We start from the raw sequence: 25,542 nt of genomic DNA, 5'->3' as shown, positions 1-25,542 counted from the left end.
TAGAAATTTAATAACTCCCTTGAGATAATTTTTAGACACTACATTGGGAGTTAAGAAGCTATTGTGAACTAAGTCATTTGCACATGTAAGTTCTCCCATGAAAGTAATGTAAATAAATGTAAATTGAATGAACAAATACATTTTTGTAATTTACAGAATCTTAAACTTTGTATAATCATTTATACATTAAATATATGAATTTTTCTTCATTACCTTATTTGTTTCTGCAACCATGGTCATTTTTCTCTTGACTCTGTATTTGAAACTACTTTCTTTTATAATTATTTATACTCTTTAAGGTCCAACCCAAAAGAAACTGTGCCACTTGACCTTGAAGAAGTCGGTATCATGTCTCTTCCTCTTCTTCATCTCTATCCAAAAACAGCATAGGACCTTCCTTGATCTTCTGTGCCTCATCAATGTTAGTGACAGATTGAGATTGACAATCTTCTGCTTTTCCCAGCTTCTCTTCCATTTCCTCCTCATCTATCTTCTATTCTTCCCCTTCATTCCTAATGCCACTAGCCAGTCTGGACTCTGACCCTTCTGGTCCTTTCTCACCTTTCTGAAGGATGGACATTTCTTCACTGAAATGAGCTCTAAATTCTTCCACTTCATCATTGGTGAGGGAACAGTTCTTGACACAATTACTTTATTATCTGAACTCATTAACAATTCTTTGGTGGGCTTTTTCTGCATTTGCTGAAGAAATCTTACCTGTGGTACCACAGCAAGAGCAAGACACAGGCCATATTTGGGTATAGGTAACCTGCTTACCTCAAATACTTCTTTATCCTTCATCAGATATGTTGAACAAATGTAGGAGACAAACATATTTGAACCTTTTCTTTTAAGTCTTGATCTTGGTCTAAAAACAATCCCAATTTTTTTCTAAACATTTTTGACTTTATCTGGATTGATTCTGATTTCCCTCACAGGCAATGAGAAGCTTCTGAACCATCTGTTTTTCTTCTGAGAGAAGCAAAATTAATATAGCTTTGCCATCCTTTCTGTACCCTGCCATTCTACCTGGCCTGTGAATATGTGTGCTGGCATTCTTTGGACAATTTATTTGAAGAACCCAGTTCACAGCTCGGAAGTCTAGACCCTGGCTATAATGACAGTAGCAAAGAGCACTGCCTTTTGCAGACAGATTCATTATAAACCTCCATTATCATCATCTGCTGTTGTCAGACATGGCGGGCAAGGATAGAAGAACACAGCTGGAAGAACACTCTATATGGATACTGAATCTCTTTATAACTGAAGAAAAAGACAATGCTTTTCTTCTTGAGGTGGCTTCTTAAAGTGGAATATAACACATTCATTTTTTGCTGTAGCTCTCAAACTATACAGGCCTCTTCCCCAGTGACAGTGGTGCTGTATTTTTCTTTATCACGAACCCAGACATATGATTTTTAGTCAGCAAGGTGTAAAACCCCCTCAAATATCTATGAGTTTGTGTGTGTGTGTGTGTGTGTGCGCATGTGTGTTAGAGTATAAATAGTTCTGATAAACTATGTATTAAAACCAAAGCATTATTTATTAAAACAACTTTTTTTTTAAATTAGAGTTTACTGAGCATCAAGACTTTTATTATATTCAGTGGGGAGTCTAATCATCAATAACAATGATATCAAAGTTATTAATTAACTTACATTTGCATGCCACTGAATACTTTTTTCCTCAGTATCCGGTGAACTTTTTTCCTCATTTCTCTATGTTCCTGGTAGAATGTAAGTTCTGGAAATTCTCTATTTGAGTCAAAATTTTGACCCTGCATTTCCTCCTTATGTGGCCTGAGGCAAGATATTTGACTTTCCTGTAGCTTAAATTCCTCTTCTATAAAATGGAGATAAATACTAGAGAAACTACATGTCGAACAGGTTAAGTATACTACATGCATTACCACATGCAACATGAAAACAAAAATATATAAAGTGAAATTAGAATAGCATGTAGTACATAATTTGCTTAAAATATTATTGTAGTAGGTGCTTGCTAAATATATGGGGGATAAGATGAAGTTGATAAGGCATACAGATAATAAGAATGTAGTAGTTAAGCCATATATACAAAATATCTAATAAAAGGTAAAAAAAATGTCTTTATGGAAAGGTAAATTGTATAATAAAGATTCAAATTTGAGATACATCACTGACATTTAAATTTTTCTGAAAATGCATTGTTGTTCAGTCAAAAAAAAAGTATCCAAAATGTAATACATTGTGCTGCATGCTGGAAATAGAATAGGAATAAGACATATGGTTCATGTCCTTATGGCGCTTTTAGTAGAGAAGATATACACTGAATAATTTTTTGCATTTATGGAATTGAGAATGATAAGGTTTGATGTCCTATATAAACACATAAAAAATAAATCCAATTTAATCTGTGTGGAAGATAGGGAGGACATTGTGGAGGAAGTAACTGTTTTGGCTGAACCTTGAAAAGTAAATAGTTATTGAGTGTAGCAGGAAGTAGAAAGGAAGAATAGTGGAATTAAAAAAAAAACAAAAACCTTCAAGTTTATTAAAATCAGTAACATTGATCAAAAAAAAAAAAAAAAAGAAAAGAAAAAAAGGAAAAAAGAAACCTGACCCCAAATGAGAAGTCTTTCCATGCTTTAGGGAATTATCCATACCACTGTGTCAGAAAATTATCATGAATAGCTAATGCAATGAAAGTTTATACAATGATAACATAAATATTTACATCAAACTTAATTTTTTCTTATTTTTAAAATTTAAATTCAATTAGCTAACATATAGCACATCATTAGTTTCAGATGTAGCATTCAACAATTAATCGGTTGCCTATACCATCGAGTGCTCCTCACATCAAAGTTTAAAAACTTCTTTTTCTGAACATTGTCTCATTTAAATTTCACAATTACCAGGTGACTTGTATATGCATTTTTACATTTTACAAAAAAGGTAAGTAAAACTGATTGGCCTATGAAAAGTCACACAGATGATGTTGCCAGAAGTCATGTGATCAAGCTGTAGATCCTGAGGACTATGCATTACAGAGATCTAGCTTCTTTGTACTGATCAGGGCTCAGTCTGAAAACTGAATGGCAGGGAGAGTTGCTCATTCAACAAATTCCTGATACCTACAAGCACTAGGCACTGATAAAGTTGTTAGAGGTAAAGCACTGAACAGTACAAGGCACAGTCCTGTCTCTGTGGACCTTATGTTCTAGATGTGAGAAGGGAAAATTATACATGATTAATGAACAAAATATGTATTATGTTGGTGATAGCCGGGGCTCAGAACAAAAATAAAGTAGGAAGGAGAGATAAGGAGCAGCACATGCAATTTTAGAGTGGTTAAAGAAAGGCTCAGTGGAATGGTGATGTTTGATTAAAGACCTGTGGGAAAGGAGGGATAGAGCTCAAGAGAGATCTCAGAGAAGGGATTTCCTAGTAAAGGCAATTGTGGTTCAAAGGCCATAGAAAGGAGGTGTCTGGGACCAGGTGTATGTTTTTGGAAAAACAAGGAGATCAGTGTGCTTAGAACAGAAAGAATGGGGAAAAAGAGTAACAAGGGGAGAGAATTTATAAGGCTTTGTAAAGCATTGTAAAGATTTTTGGCTATTAGACTGAGGGAGATATGCAGATTGCAGAGTTCAGAGCTAAAGAAAGGTGATATCTGGTTTCCATTATAAGGAAAATCACCTAGTCTATTGTATTGCAATGAGACTCTGTTGACAGAAAATGTAGAAATGTCAGTTAGGAGGCCATTAAAATAATCCATGATAGTGGGTATGGTTAGTGAATAGGAGGTGGTAGAACAGGATAAAATTCTGGATATCTTTTTAAGGTTAAGATGACAGGACTTGACTTAGGAGCAAATGCTGGGTATACAAAGAAGAGAGGCATCAGTGAAAATCACAAGTCATATATCAAGTTCATTCATTTTTCAGCTAGCCTTGAGGATGTGTGCTGCTGTTGTTCACTGCATTTTTATTGTTGTTTATTTGTTTGTTAGTTGTTTTGTATGAGTGGTTTGAAAAAGAATAGAAAGAGTAAGAAGGGTGAGGGAAATTAGTTGGAACTGGGGGTAAGTTCACAGAAACTGTAAGAACTATATTCCTAGGAGACTTACAATAAAAATATCATGGAAAGCAGGGCCCCATTGCTTTTTTGTTTTTTCACCTGGAAAACAGTGCTGTTGGACAGGCAGAAATTATAGAGAATGGCAGAATTGGGTTATGTGTTCTATGGAATTTGGTTGATTATAACAAAATCAACAATAATTACCAACACAGCATCCTTGAAGTGATAATAACAGCTTGTCTATCCAAAACTATCCTTTGGAATGTTTTTATTTTCAATAGTATTTCACCTGGAATGAAAAATGAAGTATTGTGCTTACACACAAAAAGCCATGCTTCTTGGTCCACAATTTCCCTAAACTTGAAAGTTGAATTGAGAGCAAGCATCTTGATGTGAATACTTGGAAAGTGTACTTAAGGAGTAAAGGGCAGATATTAGTGCTGAACAATGACCAGTATGACATAGGTGCTAGACTTCATACGGAGGCGTCACCACACACATTATCTCACAATGGCTGCCTCAGTAGATGAGCTGACATAACAACCACTGCTGGTGCCATAAACAATTGCCAATTTCATTTTACAGGAGTCACATGGATTAGTTGAACCAGAAAAAGTGATGATGATAGATGAAATTGAATATGTATGACTCATTCAAAGCTGCCTTATTAGTCCGGGAGAACTAGCATGGATTCAGCTTTAGAGAGCCCAGGTTCAAACCCCAGGCCTGCCATTTATTAGCTAAATGAACTTGAGCAGACCACTAAGCTGGTTACCTCACTTTAGAAAGGAGGAAATTAATACAGACTTACTGGAGAACCATGTGAATCAAATGAGACAATGCATGTGTAAAAATGGTTAAAATATTGTATAAATATTGATATTATTGAACATACTTTCCTTTTGAAAGATGGAAAGGGGGAGAATAGGAATGAGTTATCAATTGTTGAATACTCTCCTTGATTTCAGGGATTACCCATATGCTAGTCTATTTAATGTAACCAAGAACAGTATATCTTCAGCTAGCTACTGTCCATGCATCCAACAATTTTGTTGTACATTTTGTCCAATGTTATTGTGTATGTTAGAGTCTAGATCCAAATTTAGGTCTGTTTTTGCTCCCAGGACTGCATAATTCCTGTTATACTAAGTCATTGCCTGTGAATTTTACACGGAGCCACACTGTGTCAGAAATGGAAGAAGTAATAGAAATCATCTAGTGGAATGGTTTTCAAATATTTAGCTGTAAAGTCCTATGGGGAAGCTCAATATTTACTAGATGTAGGGCTGCCCTTGTTAAAGCAGATATGGGAACTCCAAAATTACTTCTCCACTTGGCCCCCCTCCACTTTTCCTCTTGGGATTGTCGATAACTTAGGGTTTGAAAAACATGAACTCAGCTCATTCTCCTCAGTTTCAAGATTGAAAAACAGATTCATGGAGTCTAAATGATTTAAGCAAGAGCACACAATCTTTTAATGGCAAAACAAGAACAAGGACCCCAGTTCTATGGAACTTCTGTACCATATACCCCATAGGCTTCCTACATTAGTCTTATGGTGTTGATATTTGAAGGGTCTGAATAAATTATATTCCTATCACCCATCCAACTTCTGAACAAGTTAAGGTATATAGAAAGGATTTTGTCATATGGAGACAAAAATATCATTCACATAATTGATGGACCTGTTGGAGAGCATGGATCACTGTGTGGTGACCAAAGACCATTCCCTGCACCCTCACCAAGGAAGAGCTTTTACCAATAAACTTATCACTAGACACAAACATGGACCAGAATACAAGCTTCTTGGAGATGAGACTTTAAACCTGAATGGGTCATAGGTTCAGCTCTGCCTACCTAACTTCTCCCTAATTTACCAGAAAACCATCCCCCATCCATGAAAATACAGGGGAAGTGAGAGTCTAGTTCTATCTTAATTTAAGACCCATTTTATGAAGTGAAACATCAGCAGAATGGGCTTGTGACTCCACTTAATGAAGGACCAGAACCAAAAATCTGAGGAGATTACACATAACAGCATGTAGTTTTATTTTGTTTCAACTTCTAGTTTTAACTTCTCATTTGTTTGCTGTACTATTAAATATTAACATTCTCATGAACATATCCAAGTGTTTGAATACTTACCAACGTTATGAAGTTCTATATTTCCTAGTGATTTCATAATGTATAGATGAACTTATTTCTGAAATGAAAAGTTATTGTGGTGAGATGTTATATAAGGCAAAACCAAATGTGGATGAATCTTGAAAGTGTTTTTCTTTCTTATTCTGAAAGAGCAGAGTCAAAGTGGATGTCATATCTTTAAAACAGAAGACATCCCAAGGAGAGAGAGAAAATTGGAGTCTTAGAAACAGTAAGACCATGCAAAACTTATAAGAATCAGTTAAGGATGCTGTGGATAGATGGTAATTGAGAAAGGAAGCTTGGAGGTAAAGGAGGATTTGAATCATACATCCTCCAGTTTATGTTAAAGAATTGTTGGGAGATCCTCAGTAAAATTCCATTATATCTTGAATTTATAATTAAAAAAATATTACTAGTTATGGCTTGAAACTAACTATTCAAGTTAATTCAAAAACTGAGCATTTGGGAACATGAACTTAAAAAGCCTTCATTGAGGGGTGCCTGGGTAGCTCAGTGTGCTTAGGGCCTCTGCCTTTGGCTCAAGTCGTGATCCTGGTGTCTTGGGATTGAGCCCAGAGTCTGGTTCTCTGCCCAGCAGGAGCCTGCTTCCCTTCCTTTCTCTCTGCCTGCCTCTCTGCCTGCTTGTGATCTCTCTCTGTTAAAAAAATAGGTGGAATCCTTAAAAAAACAAACAAATAAACAAACAAACAAACAAAAATAACAACAACAAACCATCGTTGAAAGGGAATAACACGAGGGGCGCCTGGGTGGCTCAATGGGTTAAGCCTCTGCCTTCGGCTCAGGTCATGGTCTCAGGATCCTGGGATCTAGCTCGGCACTGGGCGCTCTGCTCAGCAGGGAGCCTGCTTCCCCCTCATCTCTGCCTGCCTCTCTGCCTACTTGTGATCTCTCTCTCTCTCAAATAAATAAAATCTTAAAAAAAAAAGAAAGAAAGAAAAGGAATAACATGGAGGACAGTGGGAGATGGAGAGGAGAAGTGAGTTGGGGGATATCGAAGGGGGAGACAAACCATGAGAGACTGTGGACTCTGAGAAACAAACTGTGGTTTTTGGAGGGTAGGGAGGTGGGGGGTTTAGTTAGCCTAGTGGTGGGTATTATGTAGGGCATGTATTGCATGAACACTGGGTGCGGTGCATAAACAATGAATTTTGGAACACTGAAAAGAAATAAAATAAAATAAAATAAAATGAGAAGAAAATTAGAAAGAAAAGAAAACTTAATGCACTGGGTGCCTAGGTGGCTCAGTCAGTTTAGTGTCTGCCTTCAGCTCAGGTCATGATCCCAGGGTTCTAGGATTGAGTCCTGCATTGGGCTTCTTGCTCAGCGGGGGGACTGCTTCTCCATCTCCCTCTGCCTGCCACTCACCCTGCTTGTGCTTTCTCTCTGTGTCAAATAAATAAATAAAATCTTTTAAAAAAAGTTAACACACAGTGATGATTGTGAAGACCCCCTTCCAGGTAATTATCAGGTATGGTTTCAATAGCTAGGGGTTCAAAACAAAGTTACAGTGATTTTAATATAAAAATGAACATATATCTTCACTTTAACCCCTCTCCCCTCCCAAAAAAGAGAAAATTGTTTATTCCTTCTTATTATTCTCCTCTTTCCCCTGAATCTCAGTTCTAATTTCTATTACTAAGAGGCAGATCACTCTGGTGAAAAACTTGTCTCCGCTGATGTTGCTGTTGTCACTACTTCAACTCACCCTGCAGTTCTGAGGCTCAATATCACTTCTGCAAGGAGGTCTTCTATGATCTTCAAATAATAATGAGTTTCCCTGTTGTGTTTCTCATACCACCCCAAGATTCCTCTTGTCCCTTTTCATGATAGACCTAAGTTTGTGATTTTGTTCATTTCATCAGTCAAAATGCTTATTGGGCATCTATCCCATGGTAGGCATGTTTCTAGGCTCTGAATATGAATATGAATAAGAATCTGAATATGAATAAGACAGACTGGATTGCTGTCCTTGTGAAGCACACATTCTAGTGAGGATACACCATGTCCTCAAGGGTCTTAGTACTTCTTTGTTTTTCCTCCTGATCTTTTCTAAACTTCCATAACAGTAGTTGATATTTTGTATGTTCTAAATAGATACTTACTGAATAAATAATTAATAAAGTAGAGAAAATTATGGGAAATATATGAATGAATAAACATGTAAGATGTTGATAAATTCTCTGCAGAGAATTAATACCAAGTGAAATAATTGATAGTGACTAACTTATCCTATGTCAGTTATTATGAAAGACATCTCTGAGGTCTTGACACTGAAGCTGAGATATGCAAAACCAAAAGAAGCCAATTTTATGTACTATTATCCAAAAACTATCATGTTATGAGGAAGTCCAAGCAGTAGTGTGAGGCCTGGAGTTTCAGATACATCAAAGAAAAAGAAAGGGAGAAAGGGGATGAGGGAGTGATGGAGGAGAGAGACTGGAAAAGGAGGGAGAGAAAAGAGGGGGAGAAGAGAATAGAAGGGAAGAAAGAGAAGAGGAGAGAGGCATCAAGATGAATCAAGATAACATGAGTGGAAAAACCGTTTGGAAGTGGTCCTTCTAGACATAACTGTCGTTGTGTGGATTGGAGATGAACCATCTGAATTCTTTTCTCACAAAACTGAGGACAAAGGTAAAATGATAGTTTTATATCCCTATGTCCTGGAGTTGTTCAGTAAAAACAAATAATCGATACACGTGTCTTTCATGGCCACTGCAGCATCCACAGGGCTCCAATCCTGGCCTATATTAGGTGAGGGGAAAATAATGGACAAAGAAAAATTACATGAAGTGAGGAATCACATCACTCACTGCTTTTTAGATTCTCTGAGTTTCAGTTTCCTTGCGTGTAAACTAAGGATGCTACATAATTTTCAGTGTTTGAGAAAACTAAATCATCTAATATACATACATGTTTAATACTGTGCTTGCATACTGTAATCATAGAAGTAATAGAAGTATTGTTTATTTCATTCAGTTTTATCCACAATGCCTAAAGAAAGCATCACCAATTATATAGAGTCCTCATTTGTATTTTTTTTAATGGCTGAGGGAATGTAAACATAATCTATCAGGCACTGCTCAAGTCACGATGACCACAAAGAATAACATGTAACTGTGTGTTACAGTGGCTGTAGGTATGCTGTCAGCTCTAGTACAGTAAGTACTATAATTATAATCTGTGCAAGATACTATACGAGTCAAGAATGCAACATCTGATTTGGTCTGGACAAAGTAAAGAAATATATTACTAATGAAAAGGCTTTTCATCTCTCTCCGAGCATACTTAATTGATGATTATGAATACATCAAGTAAGCACATTTCTAAAAAAGGAAATTTTGTTTTTGAAGAAAGACATGAATGAGACTGATAAATCACGTATCAAGTGGCTTCTAAGGGACTTGATGATTGGGGTTAGGCATGAGACAATGTGGGAGAATGAGACAGTAATCAGCTAAGCAGAAATCAGATGATGAAGGGCTGCATATGTCACAACAATGAATTTGACCTTCATTGTATAGGGAATAGAGAGGCAGTTACAAATTCTATTCAGGGATCTGGCACTCTCTGACTCTAGATCATTGTGAAGAATGGATTGGAATGCTTGAGATGAAGACAGTCTAGCTAGGAGGCTGTTATTCTGCTATTGTTTTCTGCTATTACCAAGCAGAGAAATGATACTGATCTGAACTATAGCAATGACAAATGACTAGTGAGTAAGGGACAAATATGGAAATACTAAATAGGAGTAATTTATAGGACCTAGTTGACTAATTATATATGGAAGTTGAGAAAAATAGTAAGAGTCAAGGATGATTCATTTTGATTTGCATTACTGAGAACATGATCAACAGAAATTTTTGTATGGTGCAATTTTGGATGTTGTAGTAATCAGATTTGGCCTTCCATAACACTACATAACAAATAACCTCAAAATCTCAGTGACAATGAAACCTATATTTTTCTTGCTAAATGACTAACTACATGCTTGCACAAGATTGGCTTATCTGGGCTGCACGTTGTGAGTAGAGCTCAGACCTGTTCCACATGTCATTCATTCTTTTTGGACCAGATGGATTGGAATATTACCTATGTCCTAAAAATTCAGGAGCACAGGAGAATAAGCAGAAACCTATAGGACATCTTAATGTATAGGTACATAGCACACATGCTACCATTTCCATCCATATTTCCATAATTAAAATGGCCAAGTCAAATATCAATAGAGCAGCAACACATGCTCTGTTCATACCAGAAAGCACTACATAGTCATATGACAAAGGTCATGAATATACATTTTTAATATATGGAAGGGAGTGAGCGACTGGAAACAATGCTCAATTGATCATGACAGTATAGTTAGTACATCAAGTAAGAATATCCATGAGCATAGCTAACGGGAGAAACACCAGAAATTTCCAAACAGTGAATCTGTATTGCCAAAAAAGCTTCATTGCACTCATTTCATGGAACTTTGAATTATCACTTTACGGGAGTTTCCATACTAAGTTAGTTACTTTTTTACATCATCACATTTGATTAATTTTTAGACTACTGCATATAAAGAAAACTGCCATAATTAAAAAATCAGGCCAGCTTTCTCCAATACTGACAAATAATGAACAATGGCAAGTGTAAACAAATGTCAGTATCCTAGAGTCTCAAAGGTTGTTCCTCAAGAACGAACCTTTTCCTTAACAAATCAATATCACTCAGGCTTCAGGGTGCTGCTGTTTTTCCTAACACTAAAATGTGGACTCACAACTGCTATCTTACTGTCTGCAAACAGGACCAGTACAATGAGGAAGAAGGCAGGTAACTTTGCTAAGGGTTCAGGAATGAACAAATATAAATAGTCTAAGAAGATGTCAAAATAATTTAACTCCCTTTCACTTCATGATCCAGGCAGGGACTACACTCCTTGACTCCTAGACCACTCTATATACAGAAAAGGTGGTTGTATAGATCTACCTGGGAGTCCACCAAAATCTGTTGAAATTCATAGCCAAGAATAGGGGACACAGAGATTTTTGGTCAAACATTAGTTGTCAGTGGAATTAGGACTTCCTAAAGATGATCATGTTCTAATCTACAGAACCTCTGAATATGTTAGGTTACAAGGCAATGGGGAATTAAGGAATTAAATGTAATTAGTTTTACTAATCAGTTGACTTAGTGAGATTATCCTGTATTACCTGGGAGGGCTTAATGTAATTGCAAGACAGTCCTTCAAAATAAAAAAGGGACATCAGAGTCAGAAGGGGATTTGGAAATGCTTTCAGAAGAAGACATCAGAGTCAGATACAGGTTTGGAAATGCTGAATTGCTGACTTTGAAGTTGGAGGAAATGGACACAAATGAAGGAACGCAGCTGGTCTCTAGAAATTGAAGAAGGCAAGATTCAGATTATCCCCCAGAACATTTGGAAAGAAAGCAGTTCTGCTGACACCTTGATTTTAGTCCAGTGAGACCCATTTCAGATAGCTCACTTCTAGAACTATAAGATAATATATTTCTGTCTTTATAGGCCTCTAAGCTTGTGGTAATTTATTATAGGAGCCATAGGAAATGAACGCAACCTCTAAATCATTTGCTGATGACTGATAGCAGAAATACAAACCCCTTCAAAGAAAGAGCTCCATCAATAGGGAATTAAATTTAGCCTATGGACAATGACATCAGAATGCAATAATTATCTTTCTGAAAAAGATACAGCCAACAGCCTAAATGGGTTTGCTCCCTTTAAACAGTTTACCATTTATTCTTCCAGAATTCCCTTAAAAACATACAAAAACTGGGGAGGAGTCAAGATGGCGGAGAAGTAGCATGTTGAGACTACTTCAGGTAGTGGGAGATCAGCTAGATAGCTTATCTAAAGAGGGCAAACACCTACAAATTCAATGGGAGATCGAAGAGAAGAAGAACAGCAATTCTAGAAACAGAAAATCAACCACTTTCTGAAAGGTAGGACTGGCGGAGAAGTGAATCCAAAGCGACGGGAAGATAGACCGCGGGGGGAGGGGCCAGCTCCGGGCAAGCAGTGGAGCAACGGAGCACAAAATCAGGGCTTTTAAAAGTCTGTTCCGCTGAGGGACATCACTCCAGAGGCTTAACCCGGGTGAAGCCTTCGTGGGGTCAGCGTGGTCTCAGGTCCCGCAGGGTCACAGAAGTATCGGGGGTGTCTGAGTGTCACAGAGCTTACAGGTATTAGAACGGGGAAGCTGGCTACAGAGACAGAGCCAGGAGTGAGCTCTAAGCTCGGGGTTACCTTGAACCGGTCGCAGGCTCAGTCAGCTCGGAGCGCGGCCGGAGGTCAGGGTGGCGGGAGTAATTGGGCGCTGTTCTCTCAGGGCGCACTGAGGAGTGGGGCCCCGGGCTCTTGGCTCCTCCGGGCAGAGACTGGGAGGCCGCCATCTTAATTCCCGTCCTCCAGAACTCTACGGAAAGAGTTCAGGGAACAAAAGCTCCCGAAAGCAAACCCGAGCAAGGGGATTACTCGCCCGGCCCCTGGTAAGGGCGGTGCAATTCCGCCTGGGGCAAAGACGATTGAGAATCACTACAACAGGCCCCTCCCCGAGAAGATCAACAAGAAACCCAGCCAGGACCAAGTTCACCTACCAAGGAGTGCAGTTTCAATACCAAGGAGAGCAGCAGAATTCCAGAGGAGGAGAAAGCAAAGCTCGGAACTCCTGGCTTTCTCCCCATGATTCTTTAGCCTTTCAGTTAATTTCCTTTTTTTTTTTCTTTTTCAATTTTTTTTCTCTTCTTCTGATAAATGTTTTTAACTTTTACCCTTTTCTTTTTAAGTACTTTATCTAATACATATATATTTTTTCCTTTTTATATTTTTTCTTTATTCGTTTTCTTTTTTTAATTGTTTCTTTTTTTTCTTTTTCTTTCTGAACCTCTTTTTATCCCCTTTCTCCCCCCTCACGATTTGGGATCTATTCTGATTTGGCTAAAGCATATTTTCCTGGGGTTGTTGCCACCCTTTTCGTATTTTACTTGCTCCTTCATATACTCTTATCTGGACAAAAGGACAAGGTGGAAAAATTCACCACAAAAAAAAAGAACAAGAGGCAGTACCAAAGGCTAGGGACCTAATCAATACAGACATTGGTAATATGTCAGATCTAGAGTTCAGAATGATGATTTTCAAGGTTCTAGCTGGGCTCCAAAAAGGCATGGAAGATATTAGAGAAACCCTCTCAGGAGATATAAAAGCCCTTTCTGGAGAAATAAAAGAACTAAAATCTAACCAAGTTGAAATAAAAAAAGCTATTAATGAGGTGCAATAAAAAATGGAGGCTCTCACTGCCAGGATAAATGAGGCAGAAGAAAGAATTAGCAATATAGAAGACCAAATGACAGAGGATAAAGAAGCGGAGCAAAAGAGGGACAAACAGCTACTGGACCACGAGGGGAGAATTCGAGAGATAAGTGACACCATAAGACGAAACAACATTAGAATAATTGGGATTCCAGAAGAAGAAGAAAGAGAGAAGGGAGCAGAAGGTATATTGGAGAGAATTATTGGAGAGACTTTCCCCAATATGGCAAAGGGAACAAGCATCAAAATTCAGGAGGTTCAGAGAACCCCCCTCAAAATCAATAAGAATAGGTCCACACCCCGTCACCGAATAGTCAAATTTACAAGTCTTAGCAACAAAGAGAAAATCCTGAAAGCAGCCCCGGAAAAGAAGTCTGTAACATACAATGGTAAAAACATTAGATTGGCAGCAGACTTATCCACAGAGACCTGGCAGGCCAGAAAGAGGTGGCATAATATATTCAGAGCACTAAAGAAGAAAAACATGCAGCCAAGAATACTATATCCATCTAGGCTATCATTGAAAATAGAAGGAGAGATTAAAAGCTTCCAGGACAAACAAAAACTGAAAGAATTTGCAAACACCAAACCAGCTATACAGGAAATATTGAAAGGGGTCCTCTAAGCAAAGAGAGACCCTAAAAGTAGTAGATCAGAAAGGAAAAGAGACAATATACAATAACAGTCACCTTACAGGCAATACAATGGCACTAAATTCATATCTCTCAATAGTTACCCTGAATGTTAATGGGCTAAATGCCCCAATCAAAAGACACAGGGTCTCAGAATGGATAAAAAAACAAAACCCATCTATATGTTGCCTACAAGAAACTCATTTTAAACCCAAAGACACTTTCAGATTTAAAGTGAGAGGGTGGAAAAGAATTTACCATGCTAATGGACATCAGAAGAAAGCAGGAGTGGCAATCCTTATATCAGATCAATTAGATTTTAAGCCAAAGACTATAATAAGAGATGAGGAAGGACACTGTATAATACTCAAAGGATGTGTCCAACAAGAAGATCTAACAATTTTAAATATCTATGCCCCTAACGTGGGAGCAGCCAACTATATAAACCAATTAATAACAAAATCAAAGAAACACATGAACAATAATACAATAATAGTAAGGGACTTTAACACTCCCCTGACTGAAATGGACAGATCATCCAAGCAAAAGATCAACAAGGAAATAAAGGCCTTAAATGACACACTGGACCAGATGGACATCACAGATATATTCAGAACGTTTCATCCCAAAGCAATAGAATACACATTCTTCTCTAGTGCACATGGAACATTCTCCAGAATAGATCACATCCTCAGTCCTAAATCAGGTCTCAACCGGTATCAAAAGATTGGGATCATTCCCTGCATATTTTCAGACCACAGTGCTCCGAGGCTAGAACTCAATCGCAAGAGGAAATTTGGAAAGAACCCAAATACATGGAGACTAAACAGTATCCTTCTAAGGAAAGAATGGGTCAACCAGGGAATTAAAGAAGAATTGAAAAAATTCATGGAAACAAATGATAATGAAAACGCAACGGTTCAAAATCTGTGGGACACAACAAAGGCAGTCCTGAGAGGAAAATATATAGTGGTACAAGCCTTTCTCAAGAAACAAGAAAGGTCTCAGGTACACAACCTAACCGTACACCTAAAGGAGCTGGAGAAAGAACAAGAAAGAAACCCTAAACCCAGCAGGAGAAGAGAAATCATAAAGATCAGAGCAGAAATCAATGAAATAGAAACCAAAAAAAAAAAAAAAAAATAAAATAGAACAAATCAACGAAACTAGGAACTGGTTCTTTGAAAGAATTAATAAGATTGATAAACCCCTGGCCAGACTTATCAAAAAGAAAAGAGAAAGGACCCAAATAAATAAAATCATGAATGAAAGAGGAGAGATCACAACTAACACCAAAGAAATACAGACAATTATAAGAACATATTATGAGCAACTCTATGCCAACAAATTTGACAATCTGGAAGAAATGGATGCATTCCTAGAGACTTATAAACTACCACAACTGAACCAGGAAGAAATAGAAAGTCTGAACAGACCCATAACCAGTAAGGAGATTAAAACAGTCATCAAAAATCTCCAAACAAACAAAAGCCCAGGGCCAGACGGCTTCCTGGTGGAATTCTACCAAACATTTAAAGAAGAAGTAATTCCTATTCTTCTGAAACTGTTCCAAAAAATAGAAATGGAAGGAAAACTTCCAACCTCATTTTATGAGGCCAGCATCACCTTGATCCAAAAACCAGACAAGGATCCCATCAAAAAAGAGAACTACAGACCAATATCCTTGATGAACACAGATGCAAAAATTCTCACCAAAATACTTGCCAATAGGAATGAACAGTACATTAAAAGGATTATTCACCATGACCAAGTGGGATTTATTCCAGGGCTGCAAGATTGGTTCAACATCTGCAAATCAATCAATGTGATACAACACATTAATAAAAGAAAGAACAAGAACCATATGATACTCTCAATAGATGCTGAAAAAGCATTTGACAAAGTACAGCATCCCTTCCTGATCAAAACTCTTCAAAGTGTAGGGATAGAGGGCACATACCTCAATATTATCAAAGCCATCTATGAAAAACCCACCGCAAATATCATTCTTAATGGAGAAAAACTGAAAGCTTTTCCGCTAAGGTCAGGAACATGGCAGGGATGTCCATTATCACCACTGCTATTCAACATAGTACTAGAAGTCCTAGCCTCAGCAATCAGACAACAAAAGGAAATTAAAGGCATCCAAATTGGCAAAGAAGAAGTCAAACTATCACTCTTCGCAGATGATATGATACTATATGTGGAAAAGCCAAAAAACTCCACTCCAAAACTGCTAGAACTGGTACAGGAATTCAGTAAAGTGTCAGGATATAAAATCAATGCACAGAAATCAGTTGCATTTCTCTACAACAACAAGACAGAAAAAAGAGAAATTAGGGAGTCAATCCCATTTTCAATTGCACCCAAAACTATAAGATACCTAGGAATAAACCTAACCAAAGAGACTAAGAATCTATACACCGAAAACTATAAAGTACTCATGAAAGAAATTGAGGAAGACACAAAGAAATGGAAAAATGTTCCATGCTCCTGGATTGGAAGAATAAATATTGTGAAAATGTCTATGCTACCTAAGGCAATCTACACATTTAATGCAATTCCTATCAAAGTACCATCCATTTTTTTCAAAGAAATGGAACAAATAATCCTAAAATTTATATGGAACCAGAAAAGACCTCGAATAGCCAAAGGAATATTGAAAAAGAAAGCCAAAGTTGGTGGCATTACAATTCTGGACTTCAAGCTCTATTACAAAGCTGTCATCATCAAGACAGCATAGTACTGACACAAAAACAGACACATAGATCAATGGAACAGAATAGAGAGCCCAGAAATAGACCCTCAAGTCTATGGTCAACTCATCTTCAACAAAGCAGGCAAGAATGTCCAATGGAAAAAAGACAGTCTCTTCAATAAATGGTGTTGGGAAAATTGGACAGCCACATGCAGAAAAATGAAATTGGATCATTTCCTTACACCACACACGAAAATAGACTCAAAATGAATGAAGGACCTCAATGTGAGAAAGTAATCCATCAAAATCCTTGAGGAGAGCACAGGCAGCAACCTCTTCGACCTCAGCCGCAGCAACATCTTCCTAGGAACATCGCCAAAGGCAAGGGAAGCAAGGGCAAAAATGAACTATTGGGATTTTATCAAGATCAAAAGCTTTTGCACAGCAAAGGAAACAGTTAACAAAACCAAAAGACAACTGACAGAATGGGAGAAGATATTTGCAAATGACATATCAGATAAAGGGGTAGTGTCCAAAATCTATAATGAATTTAGCAAACTCAACACCCAAAGAACAAATAATCCAATCAAGAAAGGGCAGAAGACATGAACAGACATTTCTGCAAAGAAGACATCCAGATGGCCAACAGACACATGAAAAAGTGCTCCATATCACTCGGCATCAGGGAAATACAAATCAAAACCACAATGAGATACCACCTCACACCGGTCAGAATGGCTAAAATTAACAAGTCAGGAAATGACAGATGCTGGCAAGGATGCAGAGAAAGGGGAACCCTCCTACACTGTTGGTGGGAATGCAAGCTGGTGCAATCACTCTGGAAAACAGCATGGAGGTTCCTCAAAATGTTGAAAATAGAGCTACCCTATGACCCAGCATTTGCACTGCTGGGTATTTACCCTAAAGATACAAACATAGTGATCCGAAGGGGCACGTGCACCCGAATGTTTATAGCAGCAATGTCTACAATAGTCAAACTATGGAAAGAATCTAGATGTCCATCAACAGACGAATGGATAAAGAAGATGTGGTATATATACACAATGGAATACTATGCAGCCATCAAAAGAAATGAAATCTTGCCATTTGTGACGATGTGGATGGAACTAGAGGGTATCATGCTTAGCGAAATAAGTCAATCGGAGAAAGACAACTATCATATGATCTCCCTGATATGAGGGAGAGGAGATGCAACATGGGGGGTTAAGGGGGTAGGAGAAGAGTAAATGAAACAAGATGGGATTGGGAGGGAGACAAAGCATAAGTGACTCTTGATCTCACAAAACAAACTGAGGGTTGATGGGAGGAGGGGGGTTGGGAGAGGAGGGGTGGGGTTATGGACACTGGGGCGGGTATGTGCTATGGTGAGTGCTGTGAAGTGTATAAACCTGGAGATTCACAGACCTGTACCCCTGGGGATAAAAATATATGTTTATAAAAAGAAAAAAATACAAACAACTCTGATGTAAAAACAACAAAAAAAGAGATATCCATTCATTGGCCAGGCCCTAGAAATACGGCTTTCTTCCCCTCTGGTAGGGAGATAGGATCTCTTAGGGGAAAGTCCAATCTTCTTCAACTACAGTGCACTGTTAATGGACCCTATGGCATTTTAAGCTATGCAGTATAAATAAAAAATAAAAATACATTATAAATAAATATGCTTATTTGTATCACAGAACTTTATGCATCATAGTAATATCTATCCCTTACAACCTCCATACCATCAAAATTCTTATTTCATTCCAATGTCGATGAGCTCAAATTGAGTGCCATTTCATTTCTGACTCTCTTGAGTCTATTAGACATGTCTGGCATATAATTAGCACTGCATAATTATTGGCAGAGTAATTGTTAACATTAAATGCTTGTTGAATTGACCCACAGTACTTAGAAATTTATAAACAGGTCTGTGAATGAGATTTTGCATACCAGGTCCTTTACAAATATAGTTCAAGCATCATGGACAAACTTAAGATAAATCAGTAATATTAATGTATTCACTGTTTTAAATTATTGGGACAATGAAGGGAAATTGCTAAAAGGAGAAAAATATCTGTGGGAATAATTTTAAATAGGATTATTTATCTTTGAATATGTGAAAATTGGCAATAAAAGTTTACAGTGAAAAAAAGAGTTTACACTGAACATTTGGTTATTTTTAACTATTTTTTCATTTTTATTCATTTTTTGTGCAGTATTCTGGAATAACTTTCCACTAATATTTTTCTCTTTCTCTAGAACTATGAAATGTAAATGAATTTAATCAATATGCTCTGATGACTAATAGTTATATATGTCTTCAGGACTTTCAAAACTAAAATACTACAATTAAAAAAGTGAAAATAGTATAAGTGATATTCCAGGAGTGTTATTAGAGGAAATAAAAGCCATTTAAAACAAACACATTTTTTGCAGTTGAATACACAGGGGTTTCATCTTATATTACTATTTGGTTTGACTAAGTTAAATTTTCCAAGTAAAATAATGATTTGGTTGATATAATGCCCCCCAAGTTCTCATTTGGTATTTCCAGTCCTTGAATAGTTCAGGATCTATAACACTTGCAGGACTCACAGTGAAATACTGGATGGCAAAAAACATGTAACAGTGGTCTTGGAAACACAAAGCGATTGGACTCGAATCTATGGATAATATTATCGTGGCTTTACCAAATTATATAAAACAAATGCAATTAAATTTTCTTAGATTAAACAAAAGCATTCCTGACTTCATAAAGTGGATGTTGCTCCACAATCTATAAGTCTAGGACCCCCATCTAATGAGGTAAAAGAAACATGCAACTATTTTGGAAAGAAAGAGACTTGTTCTCTGTGCTCATATACAACACATGAACAAAGCAATCAAAGGCTTCAGTAGCAGAGATAAGTGCTGGTCTTTTACTAGGGGTGCAGCTGGCTAACACCCAGGGGCTCAATGTCTCTCACAGAGGATGCAAACAGCAGGGGCTCAGGGAAGGAGGCCCCAGGTTTAACCACACGGAGGCCACAATTTAGAAAAAGATGTTGATCTGTAGATATTTGTGGTGACCAAGACCCGGAAATATAATTAGAAGATGTGGGGCCACATCAGCTGCAAAAATGGCAGTGAAATGTGAAACGGACTGAATAGTAGTGCCATTGGAGAGTATGTGTTTTGGTATTCCTCTGATTTTGCTTAAAACATGTAAAGTATATCAGTAGACAGGCATTAAATGTAATGGGTGTGTGTGTGTGTGTGTGTGTGAGATCATCTTGGCTCTTAGTAATTTGGGCAAGTATTTTCACTTCTCTGAGTCTCATGAGAGCACTGAAAACTAATTCTCAGAGTTGGATTTTACCAGAATCTGGAAAGATTTTCTAATTATAGCAATGACCTAGGAAGCACAGCTGGTTTCCAATGTGTATTTTGCCATCAGGAATGGAGTGAACCCACCAGGATGAAGAGAGAAGGAGACATGTTATTTCTCCTTTCCTTTATGCCCTTTTCCCAGGGACTGAAGAAATTGATAGATTTTTGGAAAAGGAATGAGTACAGCATTCTTTCCTCCTATCAGTACCTCTCATTCTAAGAATATTTACTGAATTCTATTTTTAAAAAAGATCAGGGTTGGAAGGAGAATTAAATGAAGGAATCAACAGTGGCTCATTAGATCTTCATAATGAACATTTTCAGAAAAAAAATTAGTGAAGCAAAAATTGAAAGTATTCTGGAATTAGTGGAAGCTATAGATTGCAAATTATAAAATTCATATTTCTATGTGTGCAGAATGAGAGAGAATGGGGGTAGAAAATGGTTCCACTTTCATTTAGCAAAACTTTTAGATTTCTTCTTATTTTTCAGCTGTATTGAGATAGAATAGACATATGACATTATATACATTTAAGGTGCATACTGTGATAATTTGGTACATGTGGATATTGAAAAATGTTTGCAACAATAAAGTTATTTAACACATATTTCACCTCCTACAATTACCATCATTGTTGCTGTTATGGTGAGAACATTTAAGACTCACTCTCATAGCAATTTCCAAGCCTACAATATAACATTGTTAACTACAGTCACCATGCTGTACATTAGATCCTCAGAACTGATTACTTTAACCTGATCTTTTTACATTTTGGTTAACAACTTATTTCCCCTGCCTCTCACTTGCTGGCAATGACCATTCTTCTCCCTGTTTCTATGAACTTGGCTTTTTTTAGATTCCACATACAAGTGAGATCACTCAGTATTTGTCTTTCTTTAATTCATTTCACTAGCATAATGTCCTTAAGTTTTATCCATGTTATAAATGCCAGGACTTCCTCCCCACCCCCTTTTTTTTTTAATGGCTGATAGAATTTCACTATTTAAATATGCTACATGTTCTCTATCCATTCATTATTGGTGGAATTTAGGTTGTTTCCATGTCTTGCTTATTGTGAGTAATGCTTTGATGAACATGGGGGGGGCAGATATCTTTTCAATAACCTGTTCTCATTTCCTTTGGATAAGTATCCAGAAGTGGGACTGCTGACTTATATTATAGTTCTACTTTTAAGTTTCTGAGGAATCTCTATACTCTTTTCCATAGTGACCATACTAATTTACATTACCAGCAATAGTGCACAAAGGTTTTCTTTTCTCCATAGCTTTACCAACACTTTCGTCACTTATCTTTTCCAACATGTGTGGGGTGGTATTTTAAGGTGGTTTTGATTAGCATTTCCCAGAGATTAGGGATATTAAACACATGTATGTGTCCTTATTGGTCATTTGTATGACTTCCTTGGAAAAATGTTTATTCAGGTACTTTACCCATTATTTTAATTCAATTATTTGCTTTGTGTCCAAGTAAAATGAGTTTCTCATATATTTTAAATATGAACCCCTTGTCAAATATATGAATTGCAAATATTGTCTCACATTCCGTTAGTTGCCTTGGCATTTGTGTGTGTGTGGCTTATGCTTTTGGTGTCGTATACAAAAATTATTACAAAAATGATATCAAGGAATTTTGCCCCTATGTATTCTTATATGAGTTTCATGGTTTAAACATGAGTTTAAACATGAGTTTTATATTTAAGTCCTCAGCCCATTTCAAGTTAACTTTTCTGAGTAGCATAAGATAGGGGTCCAATTTCATTATTTTCCATGTGAATAGCCAGTTTTCTCAATACCATTTATTAAAGAGATTATCTTTTCCACCCTGGGTGTTCAAGCCTCCCTTGTCAAATATTAGTTGACAGTATACACATGGGTTTATTATTAGTTTCTCAATTCTGTTCCATTGGTCAATGTGTCTGTTTTTATGCCAGAATGCACTATTCTGATTAATGTAGCTTTGTAATATTATTTAAAATCAATATGTGTGATGCCTTCAGCTTTTACTTCTTAGGGTTGTTTTGGTTATCCAGGGTCTTTTAAAGTTCTATACAAATTTTAGAATAGTGTTTCCTATTTCTTGAAAAATGCCATTGGAATTTTGGTAGGGATTACATGGCATCTATAGATGGCTTTGGCTATGATAAACATTTTAATCTTATTAATTCCTCTGACCCATGTGCATGGGATATCTTCCTAACTTCCTAAGTTTTTAACTTATTGTATCTTTTTTCCATTTACTTACATCTTCTTCAATGTCTTTCATCAATATCTTATACTTCCAGTGTATAAATCTTTTACTTCTTTGGTGAAACATATTCTGAAATATTTTATTGTGTTTGATGTTATTGTAATTGTAACTGTTTTCTTTCTTTATTTTTCAGATAGTTCATTATTAGTGTATAAAAATGCTTCTGCAGATGCCTGGGAGGCTCAGTGGGTTGGATCCTCTGCCTTTGGCTCAGGTCATGATCTCAGGGTCTTGGGATCAAGCCCCGTGTCCGGCTCTCTGCTTAGCGGGGAGCCTGCTTCCCCCTCTCTCTCTGCCTGACTCTCTGCCTGCTTGTGATCTCTGTGTCAAATAAATAAATAAAATCTTAAAAAAATGCATCTGATTTTATTCCTAGATTTTGTACCCTGCAACTTTACTGCATTTAGCTATTTGCTCTAAACATTATGTGGTGGAATCTTTAGCATTTTCTGTGTGTGAGATCATGTCATTTTTCCTTCTTTCCTGTGGTTATTTGCTAGTGTTTTATTCCATTGTTTTGCTGATTCTTGAGCTCTCCCAGAACTAATTTTATTTATGGGTAGTTGTGTAATTGTTGGCCCCTGTTGGGTCTGAAGCTGAGGCCTTCTACTCTGTTTTGTGACATCAGATGAATTTCTTCTTGATGATGGCTATAGGATTATATTTGCAATTAAACTTTCCTTGAGGTGTAAATCTGAAAAGCCAATTCTACCTAATAGACAAGTGGACAGTGACTAAAGCTGTTAAATCCTATGCCATGTTTCCCATTGTGGAGGGAAAGTGTTTCTGAGATGTTAATGTGTCTCCAGATCACCTACAGATCTAGCAAAAGTATGCACCTTGGGGCAGAGCCTGAGGTAGTGCATATCTAATAAGCTTCCAAGCACTTGTTGCTGGAGATTATGCTTTGGGGGTGGTGAACAACACCAAATTAGAAGGACTCTGTTTTAAGATGAATAAACAGGAAAATAGGGGGAGAGGTGGGTATAACCAAAAATAGTATAGGATGAATTACATAACATATAAGAAACACCTTGCTTACTTCAGAAAAAAAGAGATAAGAAGTTAACAAGTTAGCAAGTTAGGAAATAAGAAGGGAAGGAAGGAAAGAAGGAAGTTAGAAGGATGAGAAGAAAAGAGAACTTGAGGGAGGGAAGGAAAGAAAAAAAGAAAAGTTAAGGGAAATTACATTAAAAAAAGACCAAGGACAATTATGGTCTGGAAGAAACAAAATAACAGATAACCCAAGGAAAACTGTGTCTTTTTTAGAGTTTCATATTAAAGATTAGAACTTGTTAAGATTCTAACCTCAAATATATACATACATACTTCACAGTGACATGCTAAAATGAGAAAATGAGTTGAAAATAGAGACACAAAACAGAAGAAATGAATATAAAAGTACTGCTACCCAGCAGAGGTGTAAATTAGACATGCCAAGGAATAGAAGGAACACAAGTGAAAATGGAAAAAAACAAAAACAAAAACAAAAACAAAAACAAAACACAAACAGTGTACTGAAACTGCCTGGATTGGAAACCCAACTCTGCCATAACTTGTCATGTGGTCCTGGTCCATCACCCAACCTCTGTGTCTCCCTTTTCCTTACCTGAATAATGACAACAAAATTAGCAACTTCTTAATTAGGTACAGTAGGATTTTCAAATGGAGATTCCTGGAGACATATTTAAAAGAGCAGCTGGAATATTCAATCAATTTCTGTCATTTCTTTGTTTGTAACTTTCCGTGGTTCTCATCTTCTTCACAGTTCAGAGCAAAGCCTCTCAAATGGCGTCCAAAGTCCTTTGTGATCCAGTCACTGCTACACCTCAGGACTTCCCCCACTATAGGCACTCCTGCTCTTTCTGCTTCAGCCACATGCTCTCCTTGCATGTTCTGACTCCAGGCACTTAACACAGATTCTTCCTTCTGCCTAAAATGTGCTTCTCTTGTCTACATTGCTCCCTCACTCATCTTCATGTCTTTACATAGAGCTTAGCCTTTCAACAACAGCCACTGCCTCTAAAATTACCATTGACCATATATTTTTAAATTTATAGTCCTTTCAATCTTTGTCCCAGCAGCACTGTGCATCTTGTGTACCTTGATGTATGAATATAGTCATAGATAGTGAGTTTCTACTTCTTTATCTTCTGCTTCCTTCCCACTCAATTGTAAGTTTTATGAGTTTGGGACTTTGGCTGTTTGGATCACTGCTATATCTCTGCCACCTAAATAGTACCTGAGACTCAATAAATATTTGTTGAAATAATTTTATTCATGAAGTCAGTATTCAGATTTAAAATGAGATGAAAGCAAATTTTGTGACCTATACACACACACACACACACACACACACCAACACAGCCATTTATTGGTAGCCTAACATACACCTCTCGATTTACTACATATTTGTTATACTGAGGTAGGGTTTACCTTCCCCATTTTTTAAAACTTTTTTAAAATTTATTTTCAGTTCCAGAATTCATTGTTTACGCACCACACCCGGTGCTCCATGAAATACGTGCCCTCCATAATACCCACCACCAGTCTCACCCAATCCCACACCCCCTTCCCCTCCAAAACCCTCAGTTTGTTTCTCAGAGTCCACAGTCTCTTATGGTTCCTCTTCCCCTCCAATATCCCCAAACTCCCTTCTCCTCTCCACCTCCCCATGTCCTTGGTGTTATTCCTTATATGATATGATTCATGATAATTGAGTTCCTCATATGATAATTGACTCTGCTTGACTTATTTCACTTAGCATAGTCTCTTCCAGTCCCATCCATGTTGATACAAAAGTGGGTCTTCATTCTTTCTGATGGAGGCATAATACTCCATAGTATATATGGACCATATTTTCTTTATCCATTTGTCCACTGAAGGGCATCTTGGTTCTTTCCACAGTTTGGCAACTGTGGCCATTGCTGCTATGAACATTGGGGTACAGATGGCTCTTCTTTTCACTACATCTGTATCTTTGGGGTAAATACCCAGTAGTGCAATTGCAGGTC

The 25,542-nt window shown here is 37.2% G+C and overlaps 1 pseudogene; it reads right to left on the bottom strand.

The window, feature by feature from the left end:
• Positions 1 to 294: 294 nt before the first annotated feature.
• On the bottom strand, positions 295 to 1,406 carry LOC116864154 (annotated as a pseudogene).
• Between the last annotated feature and the right edge of the window lie 24,136 nt (positions 1,407 to 25,542).

This window comes from Lontra canadensis, unplaced genomic scaffold (genome assembly GCF_010015895.1).
Source record: "Lontra canadensis isolate GAN:19392208 unplaced genomic scaffold, GSC_riverotter_1.0 scaffold1, whole genome shotgun sequence".
Classification (NCBI taxonomy): domain Eukaryota; kingdom Metazoa; phylum Chordata; class Mammalia; order Carnivora; family Mustelidae; genus Lontra; species Lontra canadensis.
Note: the sequence above shows the minus strand (reverse complement) of the source record. Positions and strands in the feature narration are given on the sequence as shown.